At 42.3% G+C, this 25,037-nt stretch overlaps 1 protein-coding gene and 1 pseudogene across 15 annotated transcripts in view; both read left to right on the forward strand.

Annotated features, from left to right (window-relative positions):
- pleca (plectin a) overlaps positions 1-3,762 on the forward strand; it is a 155,213-nt gene extending 151,451 nt beyond the window's left edge. For all 15 annotated transcript variants that reach the window (XM_023975804.3, XM_023975801.3, XM_023975803.3 and 12 more), the window contains one exon: positions 41-3,762. The gene's annotated coding sequence lies outside the window, so the exon portion shown is untranslated. The remainder of the gene's footprint in view (positions 1-40) is intronic.
- A 158-nt stretch (positions 3,763-3,920) lies between these two features.
- Positions 3,921-25,037, forward strand: part of LOC111955458 (plectin-like) — a 29,319-nt pseudogene continuing 8,202 nt past the window's right edge.

A 25,037-nucleotide genomic window follows, 5' to 3' on the forward strand; every position in this document is an offset into this window, starting at 1 on the left:
TTGTTGAAATCTAAGTTTTGTCTGTATTTTACTCCCTTAGCAATCTCCACTTCTCCTCTGTGTCCTGATGCTTTGATGTCTTCCAATATCCTGAGACCCTCAAGTCAAAAAGAAGAACTTACCTGAGATCACCGGCAATGTTCGCACTCAAGACTGCACCGACACACATTTCCATAATTTGTTTTAGACTTTTTATTTTTCAGCCATTTATTAAAAAATAAAGGATGATGTTGATGTTAACTAAGCAAAATATAATTAATCACTACTGCTTTGACCGTCTTCAGCCTTGTTTCTAACTTTGACCCTATGCCTGCTCACCTACACCTGATCTCAGTAACAGTCTTAACCACCGCCACACAAACCACAATTGCTGTATTGAAATGTTTTTGTAAGTGCCTGCATATTCAATGCWTCAAAGGGTTGCATAGATTACAAGGTGTGAATTGTACTGTAAATTGAGTGATTCACAACTGGAGAAAGAACTGACACACTTCCCATAGTTCAAATTATATATTATCATTATTATCAGGTATTTCCCAAGTTCATGACACAATTTATGCATCATAGAGTATTCATACCGCATCAAACCCCTTTTATTTCAATATAATAAAACTAAGAACATTTGTACAGGGCTAATATTTAAATAAATGTTTAGAGCTAAAAAAATATTATAACATTTGAAATGTACTGACAAGCTATGTACTGTACACTGTATTATACACTGAATGTACAAAACATTATGCACACCTTCCTAATATTGAGTTGCACCCCATTTTGCTCTCAGAGCAGCCTCATTTCGTCGGGGCCATGGACTACAAGGCGTTGAAAGCGTTCCACAATGATGCTGGCCCATGTTGACTCTAATGCTTCCCACAGTTGTGTTAAGTCAGCTGGATGTCCTTTGGGTGGTGGACCATTCTTGATACACATGGGAAACTGTTGAGCGTGAAAAACCCAGCAGGCTTGTAGTTCTTGACACACTCAAACCGGTGCGCCTGGCACCTACTACCATACCATGTTCAAAGGCAGGTAAATATTTTGTCTTGCCCATTCACTCTGAATGGCACACAAAATCCATGTCTCAATTGTCTTGAGGCTTAAAAATACTTATTCAACCTGTCTCCTCCCCTTCATCTACACTGATTTAAGGGGATTTAATAGGTGACATCAATAAGGGATCGTAGCTTTCACCTGGATTCACCTGGCCAGTCTATCATGGAAAGAGTAGGTGTTCCTAATGTTTTGTACACTCAGTGTATATTTGAAAAATATCTACGCTTAATCACTTGTTGCCTCCTAAACCAGTGTTCATATTTTCATCCACAATTGTTTGTTTTATTGTTCCTTAAAAGTACTTTCCTTTGTAAATCATCTAAATGTCCATAATATTGTCATACATATTTTATTATTGCTTTGCATGTTTGATCCCCCTTTAAATGACGTTCAACTTATGAAGGCTTCATAATGCCTTCATAAGCACTACATAAATGTGTTACAAAGTATCTGCGACCGTATGTCATGCTTTGTAAAGGGTTCATAAATGTGGCGTAACGGTGTGACACAATCGCCAATGTCAAATGTGACATAACCCTCTATGTCGAATATGATATCAACATGCGCTTTATAAAGGGAGACATGATGGGTCAAGGGATTGGAGTGCACTCTAAAGTGAAGTCATGTTAGTCACATTACACCTAATCTCGTTCCCAGACACTTCCGGCCAAATGCACGGAAGGTCTGCTTGACCGACACATTAAACCTGGCCTTCATTGGTTAGGGTTAGCTTTAACATCGAATTTTAATGAAGATCAATTGTGGAAATGGGTAGGGTTTAGCCATAACTATGACTTTTTGACTGTTAACTAGTGGTGATGACAAGTACTTGACTCTGTAAGGTCACTCCTATAGAATTCTACGGTCACTCCACTAAGGCCAGCTTTGAATGGTTGATATCACAGGCTTAATGTGCGGTGTGTGCAATAGTCTAGGGGCGACATTACACCAAGAAACACTTACCTTGATGAAAGCCCCCAACCTAAAGACATTGAAAATGGCTGTCGTCTGGCACCAAGTTACATGTTCCTCAGTACACAAACACGCACACAACAAAAACAAGGCATACCGTGCAGTGTTGGGCCCATCAGGTCTTTGCAAGTCCATCAGCCCATTTAAATACCTCTTACACCCTACAGTAACCTTTGGATCATGAGAGAACCTTCATAATTCAGTCGAACGTTAATAACCTATTTATTGACACTATGTAGTGTCCTGTAATACTTAGTATGAAGTGAGACACCTTTTGATATTCATACCACATCCATAAAGACTCTATATTGCATGACCCTGTACTTAAGTCAGACCCTTTTGGTGATTTATAACACATACATAAATGCCTTGTATCATATGAAGCTGTYCTTACTATAAAGTCAGACACCTTTGGTCATTCATAACAGACACATAAAGGCTTAATGATGTAAACACAAATGTATTAACACTCGACATTATCACTAAAAGCTAAAACAAATAAACATTAAAGACAAATACATTAAGTTTCAAAAAGTCCAGCAAAGCAATTATATTGAACATTACACAGGACTGTGAATAGTGTAGCCTGTCCCTGAGCTAGTGGATGAATGGTTCTTGCCTCTCTGCCCGCTGGAGGTACTGCATGTTGGTTCCAACCTTAAAAGTAACAAAGAAAGTTAGCATGTCTGGTTTTCTGTGCAGCGCCAGAAACTCTAAATGGGGAGATGGGAAACTCCATTTGATTCGTATTATTCTAATATMTAATGTACAAATCTGATGACGTGACTATGAGACATGTCTGTATCTAAGGGGATTTTTTATTTCGCTGAGCCTGCTAGCTAGCAAAATTTGGGCTAGCTAACAATTGCTGTGAAGTCACCGAAATTATTTGAAATAACGACTGAGGTAGCTACWGTATGGAATATAACTCAACTACTAATTTAAATTACAATGAATAAAGGTTAACTTGTTTTTCACTGTCCAGTGGCACCACAATTGGGCATTGTGATTTGCGAACTCATCACGTGATCAGCATCTTGTTGGTAACACTAAAAAAATACTTTAAGAATTTAGGAATTCTTCCAAAAAAATMTACGTTATGTATTGAATTCATAGTATAAAAGTGTCAATAACCTGTATTTATTCATGATATATGAAAAATAGTTGTCTAAACATTAACAATGATTCATATATGTTCATATATAAGTGACATTTGTATTCAATTTGGAATGTGAATCACTGTACAGTGTATGGTACGGAGTGTTGCTGGCCTTTTACTCCACCCATTCCATTGGCGGTCATAATGCTAATCACTGCACATAATCATCACATATGCCATCGTTTATAAAYTACAGGTTTGTCATATTTGACATAGTGGGTTATGTCACATGTGAGATTGGTGGTTATGTCACACAGTTATGCCACATTTATGAACCCTTTATAAAGCACGACATATGCGTGTAGATTATTTGTAACACATGTATGTAGTGCTTATGAAGCCTTTATAKGCTGCACATCATTTAAAGCAGGACATTTAACTTGGTTGAAAATATAAATAGTTGTATCCATTTGAGAATACAWTTTTGGTTGTGAAGCCTTTTAAAAATGTTTGAAGGATTTACTTTGAAYTTGGGTTATCAGGCATGCTTAAAATGGCGTTTCGAAAGGGTGACATTGTATTTTAATGTAACACCTAACATAATGTAAATAAACTTATGAGGCATCAACACAAAAGTCCATTCAATGTCTTTTGAGTAATTKAATGTTTTTCCGAATGCATATATGTTCGCATGTAGATAATTACACTCCAAAACAATATCACGTTTCAGGGAAGACCCAGAAAGAGACAGTGTCGAAGTAACAAAAGTGTATTACAAGAACAGGGGGCAGGCAAAATGACAGGCAGAGGTCAGTAATCCAGATCAGAGTCCAAAAGGTACAGAACGGCACGCAGTCTCAGGGTCAGGGCAGGCAGCGGCCAATAATCCAGTGTGGTGGGGCAAGTACAGGAAGGGTCAGGGCAGGAATAATGATCAAAACCGGGAAAACAAGAAAAAGACAGGAGCAAGGGGAAAAACGCTGGTAGGGTTGACGAACAAAACGAACTGGGTCAAAAGCTTCAAGTTCCTCGCCGTGCACATCACTGACAACCTGAAATGGTCCCTTCAAACAGACAGCGTGGTGAAGAACCTCAAGACTCTGAAGAAATTCCGCTTGGCACCTAAGACCCTCACAAACTTCTACAGATGCACCATTGAGAGCATCCTGTCGGGCTGTATCACCGCCTGGTACGGCAACTGCACCATCCACAACCACAGGGCTTTCCAGARGGTGGTACAGCACCTGATGTCACAAGAAGGRCAAGAAGATCATCAAGGATCTCAGCCACCCGAGCCATGGCCTGTTCATGGCTCGGGTGGAAAATAGGAAATACAGTAGTCCCACAGTAGATGCTCAAAATATACAGGTATATGGTTCCATTCACATGTACAGTGCATAACACACCATTAAGCTAAAAACACAAGACACACATACGTCACTTATGAGGTGAGGTGAGGTGTGAGAGAGAGTCTCTAAGGTGTAATTAGCAGTATGATCAAAGCTGGTTCAGCTATTTCAAATATTTAGCAGACAATAGGTGTGATAAAGTGTAGGATTGATGCAATGTTTTGGAATAAAGTATACCTCAATCACTAAACTCCTAATGGCATTGTATAACTGTGTTTCACATATGCTTTACACTTTAAATTGTTTGATGTGAACCCTGTCTATGTCKGAATGAATGAGGCCAAGACAAATGGATATGAGAAATATGTCAGGTGCAGGACAACACACCAATGCTGTACCCAGACAGTGCCATGAATGGAGCTAATTTKTTTCGAAATGAAATACTTRGAGTGGCTCATAAGTGTTGTCACGAACCGGTCTTTCACATCGCAAGTGAACACCTGGTTCCACCTGTTCCTCCCACACACCCATGTGGGATGGAACTCTCCATTGTGCCAGGTAATCAATCACAACCTTTATCACTGGCAACTGCTGTTAAAACATTCCACAAGTGATTATGTACAAACATCTTGGATTGAAAAAACTCTGAYGCTGAAATGTCTGAATTACCTCCTTATGAAAAAACAGTATTTCATGGATGTCTAAATGGCTCAGAAACATGATAGAACTTGTTGTCAGAGATGAGTAAAAAATATCTCTGAAAGACACCCGGTGATAGAATCGTAATATGTAAGTTGGAACTTATCTGGTAAAGACAGAATTTATCTGACAGCATAGGCTCAACATGCATGACGGCCCCCGCACAATGCCTGGCTTGTTAGGTCATTGGGTGGTGATTGTTATGGTCTGTTTCACCCAAAGTTTATTGAACTTTTTAATCAAGCGTTTACAAAGAAAGTTTCTGCAAGGATTAAGTTTAACAGGAAAYAAAGATACAGTATGTCTTGATACAGAATCATTAGGTAGATTTTTACAGTTTTACATGAACTATTGTCATAATCGCATGGTTTGCTTTCTCTGTAAAGCCTTTTTGAAATCTGACACAGCGGATGGATTAAGCTTTATTTTGATGTATTACACTTGTGATTATATGAAAGTTAAATATTTATAATACTGTAGTTTGAATTTCGCACTCTGCAATTTCACCGGGCGGCGCTTCTCAAGACCAACTCCAGGTATCGTCAACAAAAGGATCGCCGTCGGACTCCAGCTCCTCGCTATCGCATTGGACAGAGGGTATGGCTATCCCCACGGGACCTGCCCCTTCGGGTGTAGTACCGCAAACTTTCCCCCGTTTCATTGGCCCTTTCCCCATCTCTAGAGTCCTTAGTTCCACTGCTGTTTGTCTTTTTTTACTGCGTACTCTCCGTATTCACCCAACGTTCCATGTGTCTAGGATTAAGCCCGTGTCTCACAGCCCTTTGTCTTTTGTTTCCAGGCCCACCCCTCTGCCCCATGTCATCGATGGCCATCCGGCATACACGGTGAGACGCCTCCTGAGTGTTCGACCGCGGGGCAGGGGTTTCCAGTACCTGGTTGACTGGGAAGGTTATGGCCCGGAGGAGAGGTGCTGGGTCCACGCTAGAGACACCCTGGACCCAGCCCTCATCGCCAACTTCCACTGCCAGCACCCCGGTCAACCAGGTATGCTCCTGGGTAGGACGCCAGGTGGCTGCCCCTAGAGGGGGAGGGGGGACTGTCACACCCTGACCTGTTTTCTGGACTCTGTACCTGCCTGCCCTGCCCTGGCCTCGAGCTTGCCTGACACACTGTACCTCCTGGACTCTGAACTGGTGTTGACCTTTTGCCTGTCCATGACCATTCTCTTGCCTACCCCTTTTGGATTTAATAAATATCAAAGATTCAAACCATCTGCATCTGGGTCTACCCTTGTGCCCTTATGAAATGATACATTTTTTAAACATTTTATTGAAAAATACGTTTTTATCAATTAGTATATTTGAGTTTAACCACAATATTTGTTGTATTATTTGTTCTGTCTTTTCAGGTGGATTAAACTGAAATTGCAACCAACTTTCTAAGGCTTATTTAAAAAATAATTATATTTTGGAGATTATTTTGTTTTCAAGCAGTTGTAATCTGAATAAAGGGAAAAAGGCTTTTCTTGAACATTGGGTGAGACATTCCTACCAATTTACTAGAGAACTCTGTTGCTAATTAGCATTTACAGTAAATTGAAATGAATATATTGATAAACTGACTTTGTCAGAGAGAGAAGTAGATGGTTATCCAAACGTCACGCCAGGATAAGCCTCTACGAAACACAGACCTTATATGAAGTAGTTCTAAAATCCCAGAAGCAAAAATGAATGGTGAAAAAACAATTGGAACCATTACCGGGTTTTACCGCTAGGTTTTATGTGTATTATAATGTGTTCACTGTGCTAGTCTATGGTCGCTACTTGCTAACTAGTTAGGTAGCTGGGCTCACGTGTGAAGCTAGCCACAATAACGATTCGCCTTCAGAATAGTGAATAAGTTCCCCATTGAAAGTGCCACAAACGGAGCACACCCAGCATATTAACTAAAGTTAGCTAACTACGTGTGTCAACACACACTATAAGTAACATTAGTTATTTTTCAATGTGGCTAAATACTAGCTAACTTATTAGTGTTAGCACAGATAGAACAATGGCCCACGTGTTTCTCTGGAAGTATTCACCTTATTTAAGAACCCAGAAACAAAACAATGTCCGAATGTTCTGTTTTGTGGAGGACTTTCGTTGTGGCGTTCTTGCCATTTTGCGAACTTTACCTAGCTAGCTCAAAATGTTGTGGGATCATACCAAGAAAAACATTTCAAAGTCGAATGGCAAGTCTGTGCCACATCTGAAGATTATTCAAGAATGGCCACATAGCACCTACGAAAACATTTTCAATTATTTTGTCTCATCTCTCGTGTGGATGGGTCTGAGATTAGGAGCTACAAAGCACAGAGGCATATCAATACCTCCACAGCAGAAAAGTTGGGCGGGTGCTTATTCACTGTCTTGAGGATGACAACCGGGTGTTTCTCAAAGCAGATATCTAGCCCAGTCAAAGCAAAACACACCATCATTCTGCCTGGATTCTTGTATTATCTGTCGGCACGGCGGAGCCTGCAGGGTGTTCTTGTGTTGCAGGGCAGGGGAAGTCTTGCAGTCATGCAGATGCAATACTATGGAAGGTAGCTAGCTCGCTGGCTTTTTGTTTATCATAACCCTTTCTATGACTGATATGTTTGACGTTAGCTAATTACTCAGCTAGCTAGCTAATTGTGATGATACCATATCACTGACCAGAACTGATAACGTTAACTATTACAACACACACACACGGTTCTTGGTTTCAATGGCTCATTGTGTAAGTATATCAGTTTAATCTTGAATGGCAATGAGGTAGGTACAGAATCAAGGTGAGTTTTACATTCAAATGGGAAATTACCAACAACCTAAACCTACTAGTTAAAAGGAAACTGTGTAAACTAGTCAGCTGTGAACACCATGTAAACTAGTGTTCTGTATCGCAATTGACTATTCTACCAGTAGTGCTTTGTTGAAGGTGCAGAATGCTGTGTATGGAGGATTGACAGGGGTGTCATGTACAGATGACCAACACCAGTGAAACTCGGTGACGCAGCGGAATTTACAGAACCCCAGCCGCTTCTGCATACCACTCCCACAACGCACTTAAGAAGAGTTTGGAAGGGGCCAATGTTCCAGTGGGGAGCCTTCTTGACAAGTGCATCAAAGCTAAACCAAACAGTCAACAGGTTCCAGCAGCAGCCACACAGCTACAGCAGCCTCATGGTGAACACGCCATCAACATGCAGTGTCAGAAATGCTTGTCATTTTATGACGTTTATGTTAAGCTGGAGGAGTGTAAATGTGCCAGCTTGGAGGAGGTCACTAAAGCACAGAGTGCCTCCCATGCGTGGAATGACTCGCTTAATCTTCGGATCATTGCTAGTGCAGCAATGAAGGTTCCAGGGCGCAATTTTAACAAATCCTGACAACTTTGTGCGGGAGCATCTTTCCCCAGGAACTCCGTACCCACATATGGCAAGGAGAACGAGCAGGTGGCCTACACATGGATGGAGAGCAGCGGGTTTAGTCTGGAGAGTAGAGGCACAGGAGTACAGTTGAAGTCGGAAATTTACATACACCTTAGCCAAATACATTTAAACTCAGTTTTTCACAATTCCTGAAAATTCCCTGTCTTAGGTCAGTTAGGATCACCATTTTATTTTAAGAATGTGAAATGTCAAAATAATAGTAGAGAGAATAATTTATTTCAGCTTTTATTTCTTTCATCACATTCCCAGTGGGTCAGAAGTTTACATAAACTCAATTAGTATTTGGTAGCATTGCCTTTCAATTGTTTAACTAGGGTCAAACGTTTCGGGTAGCCTTCCACAAGTTTCCCACAATAAGTTGGGTGAATTTTGGTCCATTCCTCCTGACAGAGCTGGTGTAACTGAGTCAGGTTTGTAGGCCTCCTTGCTTGCACACGCTTTCTCAGTTCTGCCCACACATTTTCTATAGGGTTGAGGTCAGGGCTTTGTGTTGGCCACTCCAATACCTTGATTTTGTTGTCCTTAAGCCATTTTGCCACAACTTTTGAAGTATGCTGGGGTCAATGTCCATTTGGAAGACCCATTTGTGACCAAGCTTTAACTTCCTGACTGATGTCTTGAGATGTTGCTCCAATATATCCACATAATATCCCCCCTAATGAAGACATCTATTTTGTGAAGTGCACCAGTCCCTCCTGCAGCAAAGCACCCCCACAACATGATGCTGCCACCCCCGTGCTTCACGGTTGGGATGGTGTTCTTCGGCTTGCATGCCTCCCCCCTTTTCCTCCAAACATAACGATGGTTATTATGGCCAAACAGTTCTATTTTTGTTTCATCAGACCAGAGGACATTTNCTGCAAGGATTAAGTTTAACAGGAAAAAAAGATACAGTATGTCTTGATACAGAATCATTAGGTAGATTTTTACAGTTTTACATGAACTATTGTAAAATGTATCATGCCATTATGTAAATAAATGTTGTAATGACACTAGTGAATAGTTTAACCATCATTAAAATGGGCAGATGGACAGAATTGTATGTTCTTCTTACTTACACGTGTTGTTTTACAATCCAGCTTTCTTAATTTCTTGAGGGCAGGGGGCAGCATTTTCACTTTCGGGAAAAATAGCATGCCAAAATTCAACTGCTTGCTACTCATCCCCAGAATATCAGATATGCATATTATTAGTAGATTTGGATAGAAAACACTCTGAAGTTTCTAAAACTGTTTGAATCATGTCTGTGAGAATAACAGAACTTATGTAGCAGGCAAAACCCTGAGGACAAACCATTCAGAATTTGTATTTTTTTGATGTCACTGTCTTTTCAATTAGGTTTTTTTAGAGACACCAGATTTCTAATGGACTTGCTTGCAGTTCCTACCGCTTCCACTGGATGTCACCAGTCCTTGGAAATCGGTTGAGGTTATTCCTTTGTGTAGTGAAGAAGTAGGGCTATCGTAAATGAGGTTCACATTAAGTAAATATTTTGAGAGTCACGTTACAAAAAAAGATGCGTCAGTTTGTTTTCTTTTTGTATTGAACACAGATCATCCCGTCTTCAAATTGATCGATTATTAACGTTTAAAAATACCTAACGTTGTATTACAAAAGTAGTTTGAAATGTTTTGGTAAAGTTTACATGTAACTTTTAATATATTTTGTATGACTTGGTGGAAGTTGGAAACTGTGTTTTTCTGGATGAAACGGTCCAAATAAATTGACATTTTGGATATATATGGACGGAATTAATCGAACAAAAGGACCATTTGTGATGTTTATGGGACATATTGGAGTGCCAACAAAAGAATTTCGTCAAAGGTATGGCATGATTTATATTTTATTTCTGCGTTTTGTGTCGTGCTTGTGGTGATGAAATATGCTTCTCTCTTTGTTTACTTTTGTGCTATCATCAGATAATAGCATCTTATGCTTTCGCCGAAAAGCTTTTTTGAAATCTGACATGTTGGCTGGATTCACAACGAGTGTAGCTTTAATTTGGTATCTTACATGTGTGATTTAATGAAAGTTTGATTTTTATATCATGTTATTTGAATATGGCGCGCTGTATTTTCCCTGGCTATTGGCCGGTGGGACGTTTGCGTCCCACCTGCCCCAGACTTAAGGTATGTGAATAAGCACCGGCCCGAGACTTCCAGGTTCCCCTCCACAGGCCTGCTAGCGCTCATGTCCCACTGTGTGTGGTCACGTGTTTAGCAGATGTTATTGGGTGGTGATTGTTATGGCTTTCTTAAGGTATTTGGCATTAGTTTGGCATTTTCTTTGGATTGTTTAAACATCCGCAACATAAGTGGAGATAGACTGGCGCAGTACTTCTTATAGAGTTCTATTACATATCCATCGGGCCCAGGGGCCTTGTTGTTTGCAAATTGTGCTATTGCTGTGTTCATTTCCTCCAAAGTTACCCCAGCTTCCAGTGCAGCAGCTGCCCCCCTGTCTAGTTTAGCAAGTTCACATTCAGTGAGAAAGCGTTCCATAGTTTCTGGATCAGTAGCATCGCATTTTGATTGATATAGCCCTGAGTAAAACTGTGCAAAGCATTTATTAATATCCTGCGGATCCGTTACTATTTTACCCTCCTTGTCTTTTATTTTGTGAATAGCTCTAGATGCCTGTACATGCCTTAGCTGTCTTGCTAATAATTTATGTGGTTTGTCACCCAGTTCAAAATAACGTTGTCGCGTTCTAGCAAGTAAAGAGCCTATCCGTTTTGAAAGGATGGTATTGCATTCATATTTCAACTTTGTGATCTTCTCAAGGACTGCATTCGAAGGAATTCGTCCTAAAAACGTTATCCTGTTCCCCTAACTCTCTTTCAATATCTCTCAGCCCAGTATTGGCACGTTTCTTCCTCTCTGATGTATAAGAAATAATGTAACCTCTAATCTCAGCCTTTAGAGATTCCCAAAGGGTGGATTCGTCAACATCACCCGTGTTGTTAGCTCCGAGGAAAAAGGCAATCTGCTCCTTCAAATACTGACAAAAAGTCTCATCTTTCAACAAGTACGCGTCTAAGCGCCATGGTCGCCGACCTGTCGACATATTGTTGAGTTTCAGCACCATGGACAGAGGAGAGTGGTCCGTAATTAGAATAGGGTGATAGGTAACCAGACGCAGCTGCTGAAATTAGTTTGGAGTCCAACAAAAAATGGTCAATTCTGGAATATGAAGAATAATAGAATAATAAAGAATAAGAATAATAATAAAATAAAGAATAATCCCTGTCTGTTGGGTGCGTCAGTCTCCAAATATCGACAATGTTAAGGTTTGTCATCAATGTATTTAGACAGACACTGGCATTTGATTGTTGAAGTGACCTTGATAGCTGTTTATCTAAAAGGGGATCTAACATACAGTTAAAGTCACCTCCAACAATAACACTTGTATCCGAGATATTTGATATGGCCTTAAATACCCTTTGAAAAAATAATGGATCATCGAAGTTGGGTCCATATAAATTGACCAAGGTTATTGGTTTCAAATTCAGTGTACCAGCCACAATAATATACCAACCATTAGGATCTGAAATCGAGGATGAGTAAACAAAATGAATGTTTTTCCTTATCAGGATTGCTACCCCTCTCACTTTTGTATCAAAATTAGACTGGTTATCTGACCGATCCAGCCGACTCGTAACTTGGCCTGAGCCGATCGTTTAATATGAGTTTCTTGAAGAAGCACTATGTCAGCGCCCAGTGATTTAAGATGAGGTAAAACCTTAGCTCGTTTCACGACATGCCCTAAGCCATTACAGTTCCAGACTATCTTTATTCCACTAGGTCTACTCTGTGCTCGGTCACTGTGGCATTTCTTATTTTAGAGCAAATTGTTGCTGTCATACAAAACCCAGAAGAAAAACGTCCCGCCGTATTAATAAACGTGAACATAAAACACAGACCCCATCCCCCCTCCCGTACCTCCTCCCGTCCCTTTACTGAGTGACTTCCCCAAACGAAGCACTCCTTGGCTAACACACAAACCTTAGGGTGTCTAGACATACAGATTGAACTAACTTGCCATCTATAGATGGTCCGCATATAAACTAAATAGGCTAAACAATGCTATATAAGCCATAACATCTCACCCATCATAAGTCCCAATTTCTGATCTTCTGATCAAAAATACATAGGCAGGAAATTCAAACACATTCCTGGCCTGTATTTGGCCATTTAGCCGGTTGACACAGCCGTTCTGTATCCTGGGAGCTTGCTTGACAAAAACAGATTGGCTTCTTTTGGGTTGTCAAACGTACGTGTTGATCCCTCAACTATCACCTTAACCTCTCTTGGGTAGGGGGCAGTATTTTGACGTCCGGATGAAAAGCATGCCCAAAGTACACTGCCTGTTACTCAGGCCCAGAAGCTAGGATATGCAACTGTTAAAATTATGTCTGTAAGTATAACAGAACTGATATGGCAGGTGAAACCCAGAGGACAAACCATCCCCCCCAAAAAGGTTCAGCCTACCACTGTTTTCAATTCTGTCACTTTTATTATAAGGCAAGATCCTCCCAGATTGCAGTTCCTAGGGCTTCCACTAGATCTCAAGTCTTTAGAAAGAGTTTCATGCTGGTTTTTGGAAAAATGATCCAGAAATTGTAGTTTTTCTAGGTGGCTCCCATTTTGGCTGTAGTGTTTCCAAGCGCGTGGAAGAGAGCGCGTTCTTTGGTATTTTTCTCTGGTAAAGGCAATAACGATTCTCCGTCTTAAATTGTATTGTTTATTTACGTATTAGGGTACCTAAGGTTTGATTATAAACGTTGTTTGACTTGTTTGCAAAAGTTTATTAGTAACGTTTGGGATTAATTTTGTATGCATTTTGATGGAGGGAAATTGGGTGGATTATTGACTAAAGCACGCCAGCTAAACTGAGTTTTTATGGATATAAAGAAGGACATTATTGAACAAAAGGACCATTTGTGATATAACAGGGACCTTTTGGAGTGCCAACAGAAGAAGATCATCAAAGGTAAGGCATTTTTTATATCGCTATTTCTGACTTTCGTGTCGCACCTGCCTGGTTGAAATATGTTTTTCATGTGTTTGTATGTGGGGCGCTGTCCTCAGATAATCACATGGTTTGCTTTCTCTGTAAAGCCTTTTTGAAATCTGACACAGTGGCTGGATTAACAAGAAGTTAAGCTTTATTTTGATGTATTACACTTGTGATTTTATGAAAGTTTGAATTTCGCACTCTGCAATTTCACCGGATGTTGGCCAGGTGGGACGCTACAGTCCCACCTGCCCATAAGAAGTTAATCTGGGTTCCCATCGAACCCTGTCCTTCCTCCGACAACGTTTCTGGTGGCCCACAATGGTTCCTGGCGCATCTGCCTTCATCTCCGCATCCACCGTTTGTGCTCAGAATAAGACTCTGTGGCAAGCCCCTTCCGGCCTCCTTCAGCCACTACCTGTCCCATATCTCCCTGGACTTTGTCATTCTGTCTTTGGCAACACTGTCATTCTGACGGTCATTCTAATGGCAACACTGTCATTCTGACGGTAGTAGATCGGTTTTCCAAGGCCGCCCATTTCATCCCTCTCCCCAAACTACCCTCTGCCAAGGAGACGGCCCAGCTCATGGTGCAGCACGTCTTCAGGATCCACGGACTCCCGGTGGACATGGTCTCCGACCGGGGTCCTCAGTTCTTGTCTCAGTTCTGGAAGGCGTTCTGCACCCTTATTGGGTCATCGGCCAACCTGTCCTCCAGATTCCATCCCCAATCCAACGGTCAGTCGGAGCGGGCAAACCAAGACCTGGAAACAACCTTAAGATGCCTCGTCTCAACCAACCCCACTACCTGGAGCCGACAACTGGTTTGGGTGGACTATGCCCAGAACATTCCTCCCAAATTCAGCAACGGGACTCTCCCCTTTCAAGTGCTCCATGGGGTATCAGCCTCCGCTCTTCCCAGAACAAAAGCAGGAAGTCAACATACCCTCAGCCCAGATGTTCGTCCACCGCTGTCGGCGTACCTTGAGAAGAGCCCGGGCGGCGATGGCCACAGTGTTCGACCGCGGGGCAGGGGTTTCCAGTACCTGGTTGACTGGGAGGGTTATGGCCCGGAGGAGAGGTGCTGGGTCCACGCTAGAGACATCCTGGTGGCCACACCAGATACTGACTGTTACTTTTGACCCCCCCCTTTGTTCAGGGACACATTATTCAATTTCTGTTAGTCACATGTCTGTGGAACTTGTTCCACTGTGCTGATGGTTTCTCCTGTCTCAACAGGTACAGATCTCTGCACTGGATATGCCGCCGCGAGATGTTATGTTTCGCTACGGTCTCTTTTCAGATGCGGGTTACATGGCACGAAGGACGAGTTTTGCCCGCCTGTCTCTGCCCTCTACAATATTTGCAGAACATGACGTTGTTTTTAGACACTCTAGCCATGGGAACATTTTGAAGCCAATTCGCATTGAATCTATATGTCTCCCTCCACCGGCACAGTGGACGTTGAAGTGACAGCGGGGTCACGGTAGCTTCGCTAACACTGTTCTCAGCATCCCTAACGTTAGCCGCCATGTCAACGTTAGCCGCCTCAGGTAAACTTGTGAAGAGGAAATTAGTTGAACCTTGCGAATCACCCTCACCGGATTCCTCTTTCTCCTCGTCTCTTTTTCAACTTAAAATAAAATTGAATGGGATTCATTTTTAGCGATGTATGCAATTCTTCATCTGAGGTCTTCTGAGATCTCTTTTGTTCGAGGCATGGTTTCAGATCAGCCAATACCTATACTATACCCGATACTATTTTCCAGTGTTCACCTTTCTCTCTCTGACTGACTTCTTCATCACAGAAAACTCTGTGGTTGGCGCATGCCGCTTGTGGCAATGTGGGCTTGTAGTTTTTAAAGAATTAGCAGCGGGGGTAAATAGATTACAGTAGGTTGTAATCTTTAATCGCACACTGTGCTCGTAAATATTTTTCCCGGTTTGCACATATCTATTTTAGGGGCAAATGCGAGTGTCACGATCGTTATATGGTGACGAGAGAAGGACCAAGGCGCAGCGTGATAACAATACATTCATCCTTTTAATTAAGCGGAACAAAGAACACTATACAACTATACAAAACAACAACAACGAACGAATTTGACGCTATAAACAAATAGTTCTGATACAAACACTACACATAGACATAGACAATAACCCACGAACTACTCAATGAAATATGGTGCCTAAATATGGTTCCAATCAGAGACAACGATAGACAGCTGTCTCTAATTGAGAACAATCTAGGCAACCATAGACATACATACACCTAGACTAGACACTGCCCATAAACATACAAAACCCCTAGACAATACAAAACACATACATCCCCCATGTCACACCCTGACTCTAACTAAAATAATAAAGAAAACAAAGGTATAAGGCCAAGGCGTGACAGCGAGTGAAATACTCACACTGTAGAGCCCTGCTTTAAAGGTCCTCAATGATGTCACCATTGCCCTTGATTCCAAGCATGTTGTGCTGCTATTTTTATTGACTTGACCAAAGCTTTGATACGGTAGACCATTCCATTCTTGTGGGCCGGCTAGGAGTATTGTGGTCTCTGAGGTGTCTTTGGCCTGGTTTGCTAACTACCTTCTCTCAAAGAGTGCAGTGTATGAAGTCAGAACATCTGCTGTCTCAGCCACTGCCTGTCACCAAGGTGTACCCCAAGGCTTGATCCTAGCCCCACGCTCTTTCTCAATTTACATCAACAACATTGCTCAGGCAGTACGAAGCTCTCTCATCCATTTATATGCAGATGGTACAGTCTTATTCTCAACTGGCCCCTCCCCGGATTTTGTGTTAAACACTCCAACAAGCTTTCTTAGTGTCCAACAAGCTTTCTCTTGCCCTTAACGTTGTTCTGAACACCTTCAAAACAAAGGTCATGTGGTTTGGTAAGAAGGAATGACTCTCTCCCGCAGGTGTGATTACTACCTCTGAGGGTTTAGAGCTTGAGGTAGTCACCTCATACAAGTACTTGGGAGTATGGCTAGACGGTACACTATCCTTCCCTCAGCACATGTCAAAGCTGCAGGCAAAAGTTAAATCTAGACTTGGTTTCGTCTATCGTAATCACGCCTCTTTCACCCAGCTGCCTGCCAAACTAACTCTGATTCAGATGACCATCTACCCATGCTAGATTATGGAGATGTAATTTATAGATCGCAGGTAAGGGTGCTCTCGAGCGATAGATGTTCTTTACCATTCGGCCATCAGATTTGCACCAATGCTCCTTATAGGACACATCACTGCACTCTTCTGTAAACTGGTCATCTCTGTATACCTGTTTTAAGACTCACTGGTTGATGCTTATTTATTAAACCCCTCTTAGGCCTCACTCTCCCCTATCTGAGATATCTACTGGAGCCCTCATCCTCCACATACAACTCCCGTTTTGCCAGTCACATTCTGTTAAGTCCCCAAAGCACACATCCCTGAGTCGCTCGTCTTTTCAGTTCGCTGCAGCTAGCGACTGGAACAAGCTGCAACAAAAACTCAAACTGGACAGTTTTATCTCAATCTCTTCATTCAAAGTCTCAATCATGGACACTCTTACTGACAGCTGATGGCTGCTTTGCGTGATGTATTGTTGTCTCTAGCTTCTTGCCCTTTGTGCTGATGTCTGTGCCTAAAAATGTTTGTACTCTGTTTTGTGCTGCTATCATGTTGTGCTGCTGCATGTTGTGTTCCTACCATGTTGTTGTCATGTTGTTTGTTGCTACCATGCTATGTTTGTTGTTTAGGTCTGTCTTTATGTAGTGTTGTGTTGTCTCTCTTGTCGTGATGTGTTTTGTCCTTATTTTTATTTCATTTATTTGTTTTTTTAATCCCAGCCCCATCCCGCAAGAGGCCTTTTGCCTTTTGGTAGGCCGTCATTGTAAATAAGAATGTGTTCTTAACTGACTTGCCTAGTAAAATAAAGTTAAATAAAAAAATATGTATATAAACTCAGCAAAAAAATAAATGTTCTCTCACTGTCATCTGCGTTTATTTTCAGCAAACGTATATGTGTAATATTTGTATGAACATACAAGATTCAACAACTGAGATATAAACTGAACAAGTTCCACAGACATGTGACTAACAGAAATGGATAATGTGTCCCTGAACAAGGGGGGGGGGGGGTCAAAAGTAACAGTCAGTATCTGGTGTGGCCACTGCTGCATAAGTACTGCAGTGCATCTCCTCCCCATGGAAATGCACCAGATTTGCCAGTTCTTGTTGTGAGAATGTTACCTTACTCTTCCTCCAAGCACCTGCAAGTTCCTGGACATTTCTGAAGGGAATGGCCAAGCCCTCACCCTCCGATCCAACAGGTCCAGACGTGCTCAATGGGATTGGCTCTTTGCTGCCATGGCAGAACACTGACATTCCTGTCTTGCAGGAAATCACACACAGAATGAGCAGTATGGCTGGTGGCCTTGTCATGCTGGGAGGGTGGAGGATGTCTTTCCCGTGTAACGCACAGTGTTGAGATTGCCTGCAATGACAACAAGCTCAGTCCAATGATGCTGTGACACACGCCCCAGACCATGATGGACCCTCCACTTCCAAATCGATCCCGTTCCAGAGTACAGGCCTCGGTGTAATGCTCATTCCTTGACGATAAACGCGAAAGTCAACCATCACCCCTGGTGAGAAAAACCGTGACTCATCAGTGAAGAGCAACTTTTTGCCAGTCCTGTCTCGTCAGCGATGATGGGTTTGTGCCCATAGGCGACGTTGTTGCCGGTGGTGTCTGGTGAGGACCTGCCTTACAACAGGCCCACAAGCCCTCAGTTCCAGCCTCTCTCAGCCTATTGCGGATAGTCTGAGAACTGAGAGGGATTGTGCATTCCTGGTGTAACTCGGGCAGTTTCTGTGCCATCCTGTACCTGTCCCGCAGGTGTGGATGTTCGGATGTACCGATCCTGTGCAGGTGTTGTTACACGTGGTCTGCCATTGTGAGGATGATCAGCTGTCCGTCCTGTCTCCCTGTAGCGCTGTCATAGGCATCTCACAGTACAAACATTGCAATTTACTGCCCTGGCCACATCTGCTGTCCTCATGCCTTCTTGCAGCATGCTTAGGCACGTTCCGCAGATGAGCAGGGACTGGGCATCTTTCTTTTGGTGTTTTTCAGAGTCAGTAGAAAGGCCTCTTTAGTGTTCTAAGTTTTCATAACTGTGACTTAATTGCCTACCGTCTGTAAGCTGTTAGTGTCTTAACGACCGTTCAACAGGTGCATGTTCATTAATTGTTTATGGTTCATTGAACACGCATGGGAAACAGTGTTTTAAAACCCTTTACAATGAAGATCTGTGAAGTTATTTAGATTTTTTACAAATGTCTTTTGAAAGACAGGGTCCTGAAAAAGGGACGCTTTTTTTAATGCTGAGTTTATTCTTATTCTACTATTTTTGTGTATTAGGTAGTTTGTTGGTGGAATTGGTAGATTGCTTGTTAGATATTACTGCACTGTCGGAACTAGAAAGCTCAAGTATTTTGCTACACTCGCAATAATATCTGCTAACCATGTGTATGTGACCAATACATTTTTGATTTAGATTTGATTTGCAGAAAGCCATGGCTCCTTGACACACAGTTGAAGTCGGAAGTTTACATACACTATGGTTCAAGTCATTAAAACTTGTTTTTAAACCACTCCACAAATTTCTTGTTAACAAATATAGTTTGGCAAGTCGGTTTAGGACATCTACTTTTGTGCTGACACAAGTATTTTTCAACAATTGTTTCAGACAGATTGATTTTTTCATGTATCACAATTCATGTGGTCAGATATTCTAATTACACTAAGTTTGACTGTGCCTTTAACAAGCTTGGAAAAATGCCAGAAAATTCATGTCAATGGCCTAGAAGCTTTCTGATAGGCTAATGACATCATTTGAGTTCATTGAGGTGTGGATGTATTTCACAAGGCCTACCTAAACTCAGTGCCTCTGCTTGACATCATGGAAAATCAAAAGAATCAGCCAGACCTTCATTAAAGAAACATAGTAGACCCCACACGTCTGGTTCTTCCTTTGGGATAATTTCCAAACGCCTGAAGGTCCCACGTTCATCTACTACAACAATAGTAATGTAAGTAAAAACACCATGGGACCACGCAGCTGTCATTACCGCCTCAAAAAGGAGACAAGTTTCCTGTCACCTAGAGATTAATTATACTTTGGGCGAAAAAGTTGCAATCAATCCCAGAAACAACAGCAAAGGACCTTGTGAGCTGCTGGAGGAAACAGGGGGGTACAAAATATCTATATCCACAGTAAAACGAGCCTATATCGAATAACCTGGAAAAGGCGCTCAGCAGAGGAAGAAAGCCACTGCCCAAAACCACTATAGAAAAACCAGACTAATGGTTTGCAACTGCACATGGGGCAAATATCCGTACTTTTTTGGAAAAATGTCCTCTGGTCTTGATGAAACAAAAATTTAGAACTGTTTTGGCCATACATAACCATCGTTATGTTTGGAGGAAAAGGGGGAGGCATGCAAGCCGAGAACACCATCCAACTGTGAAGCACGGGAGTGCGAGCATCATGTTGTGGGGGTGCTTTGCTGCAGGAGGGACTGGTGCACTTCACACAAATAGATGTACTTTCATTAGGGCGATGATTATGTGGAATATTGGACAACATCTCAAGACATCAGTCAGAAGTTAAAGTTGGTCACAATGGGTCTCCAAATGACATTGGACCCGCAGCATACTTCAAAAGTTTGTGGCAAAAATATGGCTTAAGACAACAAAGATCACGGTATTGAGTGGCCTAACACAAAGCCCTGAACCTCAACCCTATAGAAAATGTGGGGCAGAACTGAGAAAGCGTGTGCAAAGACAAGGAGGCCTACAAAACCTGACCTCAGTTACACCAGCTTCTGTCAGGAGGAAGGACCAAAATCTCCCAACTTATTGTGCGGAAACTTGTGGAAGGCTACCCGAAACGTTTGACCCTAGTTAACATTGAAAGCAATGCTAAAATACTAATTGAGTTTATGTAAAACATTCTTGACCACTGGGAATGGAATGAAAGAAAATAAAAGCTGAAATAAAATTATTCTCTCTACTATTATTTTGGACATTTCACATTCTCTTAAAAATAAATGTGATCCTGAACTGACCTAGAGACAGGAATTTTCAGGAATTGTGAAAAAACTGTTTTAAATGTACTTTGGCTAAGGTGGTATGTAAATTTCCGACTCAACTGTACTCCTGTGCCTCTTTACTCTCCAGACTACACCCGGCTCTCTCATCCATGTGTAGGCCACCTGCCTCGTTCTCCTTGCCATATGTGGGGTACGAGTTCCTGGGGGAAAGATGCTCCCGCGACAAAGTTGTCAGGATTTGTTAAAATTGCGCCTGGAACCTTCATTGCTGCACTAGCAATGATCCGAAGATTAAGCGAGTCATTCCACGCATGGGGGCACTCTGTGCTTTAAGGACCTCCTCCAAGTGGCACATTTACACGTCCTCAGCTAAATAAACGTCATAAAAATGACAAAGCATTTCTGCACGTGCATGTTGATGGCGTGTTCCACATGAGGCTGCTGTACGCTGTTGGCTGCGCTGCTGGAACCTGTTGACTGTTGGTTTAGCTTTGATGCACTTGTCTCTAACGTCCATGGATCTATTGGCCCCTTCCAAAACTCCTTCTTAAGTGCTTGTTGAGTGAGAATGTGGTATGAGGAATGCAGGGTGCTCTTGTACATGCCAGACCTGATCACCAGTTGAAACGTCGGTTGAAACGCTGCAGGACACCTGTTCAGAATCCCCAACCAGCCGCGTTCTGCCAACCTATCCAAACGCACTTAAGAAGAGTTTTGGAGGGCCAATGTTCATGGGGAGCTTCTTTGCAACCAAGTGCATCAAGCTAAACTCAAAACGTCAACAGGTCCAAGCAGCAGCCACACAGCTACAGCAGGCCTCATGGTGAACACGCCATAACATGCAGTGTCAGAAACTGCTTGTCATTTATATGACGTTTATGTTAAGCTGGAGGAGTTGTAAAAATGTGCCAAGCTTGGAGGAGGTCCACTAAGCACATAAGAGGTGCCTCATGCGTGGAATTTGACTCGCTTACATCTTCGGATTCATTGCTAGTGCCAAGCAATGAAGGTTCCTAGGGCGCAATTTTAACACTCCTGACAACTTTGTGAGGAGCATCTTTTCGCCAGGAACTCCGTACCCACATATGGCAGGAGAACGAGCAGGTGCTACACATGGATGGAAGAGCAGGCGGGTTTTAGTCTGGAGAGTAGAGGCACAAGGAGTACAGTTGAAGTCGGAAATTTACATACCCTTAAGCCAAATACATTTAAACTCAGTTTTCAACAATTCCCTGAAATTCCTGTCTTAGTCAGTTCAGGACACCATTTTATTTTGAATGTGAAATGTCAAAATAATAGTAGAGAGAATAAATTTTAATTTCAGCTTTTATTTCTTTCATCACATTCCCAGTGGGTCCAGAAGTTTACATAAACTCAATTAGTATTTGGTACATTGCCTTTCAATTGTTTAACTAGGGTCCAAACGTTTTCGGGTAGCCTTTCACAAGTTTTCCAACAATTAAGTTGGGTGAATTTTGGTCCATTCCTCCTGACAGAGCTGGTGTAACTGAGTCAGGTTTGTAGGACCTCCTTGCTTGCACACCTTTCTCAGTTCTGCCCCACACATTTTCTGATAGGGTTGAGGTCAGGGCTTTGTGTTGGCCAACTCCAATACCCTTGAATTTTGTTGTCCTTAAGCATTTTGCCACAACTTTTTGAAGTTGCATGGGGTCAATGTCCATTTGGAAGACCCATTTGGTGACCAAGCTTTAACTTCTGACCTGATGTCTTGAAAGATGTTGCTCAATATATCCACATAATATCCCCCTAATGAAGACATCTATTTTGTGAAGTGCACCAGTCCCCTCCTGCAGCAAAGCACCCCACAACATGGATGCTGCCACTCCGTGCTTCACAGTTGGGATGGTGTTCTTCGGCTTGCTGCCTCCCCCTTTCCTCCAAACATAACGATGGTTATTATGGCCAAACACGTTCTATTTTTGTTTCATCATAAAAAAACAAAACAGACCAGAGGACATTTTTTCCAAAAAGTTGTACGATATTTGCACCCAATGTGCGTTTGCAAACCATAGTCTGGTTTTTTTTCTATAGTGGTTTTTGGGAGCAGTGGCTTTCTTCCTTGCCTGAACGGCCTTTCAGGTTATGTTCGATATAGGACTCGTTTTTACTGTGGATATAGATATTTTGTACCTGTTTCCCTCCAGCAGCTTTCACAAGGTCCTGTTGCTGTTGTTCTGGGATTGATTGCACTTTTCGCACCAAAGTATATTAAATTCTCTAGGTGACAGAACTTGTCTCTTTTTGAGCGTATGAAGCTGCGTGGTTCCCTGGTGTTTTTTACTTACTTACTATTGTTTGTATAGATGAACCGTGGTATCCCTTCAGGCGTTTGGAAATATCCCAAGGAAGAACCAGACGTGTGGAGGTCTACGTATGTTTTTTATGACGGTCTTTGGCTGATTTCCTTTTGATTTTCCCATATGTCAAGCAGAGGCACTGAGTTTGAAGGTAGGCCTTGAAATACATCCACACTCCAAATGAATCAAATGATGTTCAATGTAGCCTATCAGAAGCTTCTTAGGCCATGACATGATTTTTCTGGCATTTTCCAAGCTGTTTAAAGGCCACACGTCTCAACCTTTAAGTGTAGTTTAACTATCTGACCACTGGGAATGTGATACATGGAAAATCAATCTGTCTGTAAACAATGTTGGAAACATTACTTGTGGTCATGCACAAAGGTATGTCGCTAACCGACTTGCCAAACTATAAGTTTGTTTAACAACGAAATTTGTGGAGTGGTTTAAAAACAAGTTTTAATGACTTGAACCTAAGTGTATGTAAACTTCCGACTTCAACTGTGTGTTCAAGGAGCCATGGCTTTCTGAATCAACTCTAAATCAAAATGTATTGGTCACATACACAATGGTTAGCAGATATTAATTGCGAGTGTAGCAAAATACTGAGCTTCTAGTCGCGACAGTGCAGTAATATCTAACAAGAATCTACCAATTCCCAACAACTACCTAATAACAAAAATAGTAGAATAAGAAATAAACTCAGCCATAAAAAAAGCGTCCCTTTTTCAGGACCCTGTCTTTCAAGATCATTTTTGTAAAGAATCTAAAATAACTTCAGCAGATCTTCATTGTAACAGGTTTAACACTGTTTCCCATCGTGTTCAATGAACCATAAACAATTAATGAACATCAACCTGTGGAACGGTCGTTAAGACACTAACAGCTTACAGACGGTAAGGCAATTAAGGTCAAACAGTTATGAAAACTTTAGAACACTAAAGAGGCCTTTCTAACTGACTCTGAAAAAACACAAAGAAAGATGCCAGGGTCCCTGCTCAATCTGCGTGAAACGTGCTTAAGCATGCTGCAAGAAGGCATGAGGAAGCAGATGTGGCAGGGCAGGTAAATTGCAATGTTTGTACTGTGAGATGCTATGACAGCGCTACAGGGAGACAGGACGGACAGCTGATCATCCTCAAGGGCAGACCACGTGTAACAACACCTGCACAAGGATCGGTACATCCGAACATCACACCTGCGGGACAGGTACAGGATGGCAACAGAACTGCCCGAAGTACACCAGGAATGCACAATCCTCCATCAGTGCTTCAGACTATCCGCAATAGGTGAGAGAGGCGACTGAGGGCTTGTGGGCCTGTTGTCAGGCAGGTCCTCACAAGACATCCAACCGGCAACAAACGTCGCCTATGGGCAGCAAACCCTCATCGCTGGACCGAGACCAGGATGGCAAAAAGTGCTCTTCACTGATGATCACGGTTTTGGTCTCACCAGGTGGATGGTTGACTTCGCGTTTATCGTCGAAGGAAATGAGCATCTACACCGAGGCCTGTACTCTGGAACGGGATTCGTTTGGAGTGGAGGGTCCATCATGGTCTGGGGCGGTGTGTCACAGCATCATTGGAACCTGAGCTTGTTGTCATTGCAGGCAATCTCAACACTGTGCGTTACAGGGAAACATCCTCACCTCCAGCATGACAAGGCCACCAGCCATCTGCTCATTCTGTGTGTGATTTCCTGCAAGACAAGGAATGTCAGTGTTCTGCATGGCCAGCAAAGAGCCAATCCCATTGAGACGTCTGGGACTGTTGGATCGGAGGGTGGGAGGGCTTGGGGCCATTCCCTTCAGAAATGTCCCGGAACTTGCAGGTGCTGGAGGAAGAGTAAGGTATACATTTCACAACAAGAACTGGCAAATCTGGTGCATTCATGGGGAGGATGATGCACTGAGTACTTTATGCCAGGCTAGTGGCCACACCAGATAACTGACTGTACTTTTATTGACCCCCCCCCTTGTTCAG

Source organism: Salvelinus sp. IW2-2015, linkage group LG31 (assembly GCF_002910315.2).
Source record: "Salvelinus sp. IW2-2015 linkage group LG31, ASM291031v2, whole genome shotgun sequence".
Taxonomy (NCBI): Eukaryota; Metazoa; Chordata; class Actinopteri; order Salmoniformes; family Salmonidae; genus Salvelinus; species Salvelinus sp. IW2-2015.